Here is a 3,947-nt window from a genome sequence, read left to right as displayed (position 1 = left end):
TGTCAAGTAAGTAAAACATAAAAATCGCATGTATTCTCAGTCCCAAAAATAGTATAAGTAAAAAAGGGATGCTATAACTCACAGTGATAAAAGCGGTAAAGTCGGTAATGAAAGTATGCAAGTAGTAAGTCGGTCCGAAAGGTCGTCAACCTAAATCAAAGGTTACTAGGTCAGTAGGTTGTCCTTATAAGTTCTAATAGTGCATAAGTTTAAGTGTCATCATCATCATTCATCATCATAAAAGCTAAGTAAGTTTGACAAGAATAGAGATTGAAACAATAGGCTGACTTCGGTCAGCTGCTACGACCTCTACGTAAATCAAAAAGACGCGTAATCAGTGGTCATGGCTCCGTATATGAGTCCCCTAACCGCTGACCAATTTTCAGAACCAAAATCATCTTCGTTTGACCATGGCGATGGTTTAAGTGCGAGTCGGTCAGAAATTTCAGCACAACGTTAATAGGGTGTAATGACTTTCGGAAGGCCATAAATCCTAAACCGTAACTCGGATTAAGACGAGGCCTAAACGGAAAATCATCTAATTGAACCGAAATAACTGAAAATCAACTTTCCAGTAGCCCAGGTGGTCTGATCAGATACAAAAAACAGTAGGTAAGGTGCTCCGGTGGGGTTCTTAGTACTTGATGCTCATCACGGTTCTCATCCTTGATGCTTGTAGCTTCAAGTGTACAACTCGTTGATGGATTAGCATCATCTTGACCAAGATTCTACCATAAACACACAATATGTTAAGACGAAGTAAGAACACAACTCATTTAAGAGTCTTAGATGGATGATGAACCAAGGTTACATCATATCCTTAGTCTTAACACAATTACAAGTTACATTTACAAATAAAGCTACAAACTTTACATCAATCAAGCAAGTATGAACATAATCTAAGCTAAATAAAGTGATGGAATCCTAAGATAGAGAGCTTGGATCCCTTTCACACAAGTTATAAGGTCACAAGGCTAGAAAGCTTGAACCTTTAGTGTTCTTGAAGATCTTGAAGCATAAAGCTTAGATCTTTAAGTTACATGAAGACCATAAACACAAGTTTTGATCTTTATAACAAATTAATGAGATCATAAGTTAGAAAACTTAGATCCAACAAAAGATATGAAGATCTAAGCTAGAAAGCTTGCATCTTGGTTGTTCTTGAAGATCTTGAAGCATAAAGCTTGGATCTTTAAGTTGCATGAAGATTACAAACACAAGTTTGAATCTTTATAACAAAATAACAAGATTAAAGTTAAAAATATATAGATCTACAAAGTGGGTGAAGATTCAAAGCTAGAAAGCTTGAATCTTCCATGTTCTTGAAGGATTCATGCTTGAATCTACAAGATGTAATCAAGATCAAAGCTAAAAAGCTAGACCCATGAAGATGATGATGATGATTTCGTGATGATGAGAAGGAGAAGAAGAAGAAAAGTTCAAAATACTTACACTTTTAGAGAGAGAAAGAACTAGAGAGAATTAGAGAGTGAGTGTGTGTGAATTAGAAATGAAAGCAAGTGTAAAATGGATGGAATAAGGGTGGTATTTATAGGTGAAATGAGGGTGTGGGGAGGCCTCATGGCTGTGAGTTTTAGGGGGGACAAGGGGGGACAAAAAGTTACTTTTTGGTTAATGGTTGTCTAAAGTTGGTGCTTATGTTAGGATCTCATGCAACATTAAGGATAATACTTGACATAAATGCTAGCATGTTCCCTCTAATAAATGGGCATTTGTCTTACATATTAATGGGTCACTAGCTAATAATAATAGGACTAATTAAATAGTCCACTAACTAGTGTAGGGTGGGCTAAGGCCCAACAAGGTAGAAAGTCCAACAAGACTAACTAGTAAGCATAAGTAAATTACTACGTGTAATTAAGCATCCATAAACCCAAGTAATTATTATTATAAAATAATAATTAAGATTTCGTAGTCATAATATTCCGATTACGACAAAAGTTAAACGTGTACGCAGTACGCAGTTTGTTCGTAACGTCAAGTGACACTAACGGTCATAAAGGCTTCCGGTGATCAAGTTAAGTAACCTACGTACTTAAAGGCACTTTTTAACATATAAATGGAAGTAAGCCATGTGTATAAAGATTCCAGAGTATAAAGTAGCACAGTAAGCACAATACGCAGTTTCGCAAAAACACAAGGCACAAAAGCAAGTCGAAAAAGTCGGGTCGTTACATGCGTTATGGTCTAAAACCATTTATTTATGAGTGATACATAACAAGCTATGCATCTTAGAAAATTCAAACCATTCAAGTCTCAAGGTAGCTTAGAGTTTATTTAATCAAGATTTTTCAACAGATTCACTCTCGTTTTCTTTTCTTTTGAGACTTATTTGTAGAGATAAACAAGATGTTCATGTATTCAAAAAATACTAGACTGATGATCCATGTTACCAAATCATTAATAAGAATCTCCGGGATTCTTATAAGAGCGTCTACTAACATGTTCAATTTTATTCTTTCATGGATCACCGTTATTTCTTGATAATTAATATCGTATCTATCTTTGAGTATTTTCCATAATACACTTGGATCTTCGATCATATAATATGTAGATTCTAAGAACTCGTCAATATGTTTGCTAAGAAAAATAATTGTTATTGCTTTCTCTTGTTCGGAACAACTGTTATTTTCATTCAGGATTTCTAAAATACCGATTGATTCGAGATGTTTTTCTACATTCATAATCCATGTTAAGTAGTTGTTCCCACTTGATTCTAAATGAGCAAATTTAAGCCTTTTCAAATTCGACATTTTCTATTATAAAAAAATGAACAACATAAATCATAATCATAATTGATTTCTAACAACATGAAATTAGAATCATTTTAAATTCATAAGTAGCAAACAACAGAATAATGGTATGATTACAAATAATAAAACCACAAGGGCAGGATAGAATATAGGTTCACCCGGTGATATATTAGCAACAATGATGATAGTTAGTATGACCAATACAATAGGAAAAAACATCCTTGTGTGAATCATCTTTACAAAAACTTTTTGAGAGTGGTAATCTGAGAAAATGAAGATTGATTTGTAAAAATGTGAAAACGAGGATGTTTATTTTATATTTGAAAAATAGTGTCGTTGTAACGTCGTCAGTTGACGTTAACAACCGTTATGTATATATGACTGTTGTAACGTCGTTAGTTGACGTTAACGACTGTTATATACTCGTTGTATTAATAATAATTTTAATAAAAGAATTTTATTAGTATAAATACGATTACTATAAATACATTTAGTATAAATACGTTTAGTATAAATACGAAGATTAAGAGAATAAGCATAAATAATAAATTTAAGAATAAACATTAGTATGCATGAAATAAATAATGATTAATTGCATAAGTAATCATAAATGTTAGATAACATAAATATTAATGTTAGTGAAGTTAATAAGAGTTAGATTACAGAAATATAATTCAGGCGGTATAACCGACCATATATAAATTAAATAACATAAATATAAATGTTACTGAAGTTAATAAAAGTTAGATTACAGAAATATAATTCAGGCGGTATAACCGACCATATATAACTTAAATAACATAAATATAAATGTTAGTGAAGTTAATAAAAGTTAGATTACAAAAATATAATTTTACTTATGATGATAATAATATTTACCTTACTAATAAATAATAGAAGATATCGTTAAAGAATTTCTTACCTTAATTAGTGACTTGTGCTTGCTTAGATAAACCTTGATTATACGGAGCACTTCGTGCTGATAACGTGTTAAGATTCAATAGTTTATAATTACTTTTATTATACTTACTACACAATACTTGAATATGAAAGAGTAATAATGGATGGAGATAGAAAGATATATTTCATATATGTATATGAATGGCTACACTAACCGATTACATTTGCTTGCATATATATACTACAAATATTTACTATTCTCAATTATAAAAA

The sequence above is a fragment of the Rutidosis leptorrhynchoides genome, chromosome 8 (genome assembly GCF_046630445.1).
Source record: "Rutidosis leptorrhynchoides isolate AG116_Rl617_1_P2 chromosome 8, CSIRO_AGI_Rlap_v1, whole genome shotgun sequence".
NCBI lineage: Eukaryota > Viridiplantae > Streptophyta > Magnoliopsida > Asterales > Asteraceae > Rutidosis > Rutidosis leptorrhynchoides.
Note: the sequence above shows the minus strand (reverse complement) of the source record.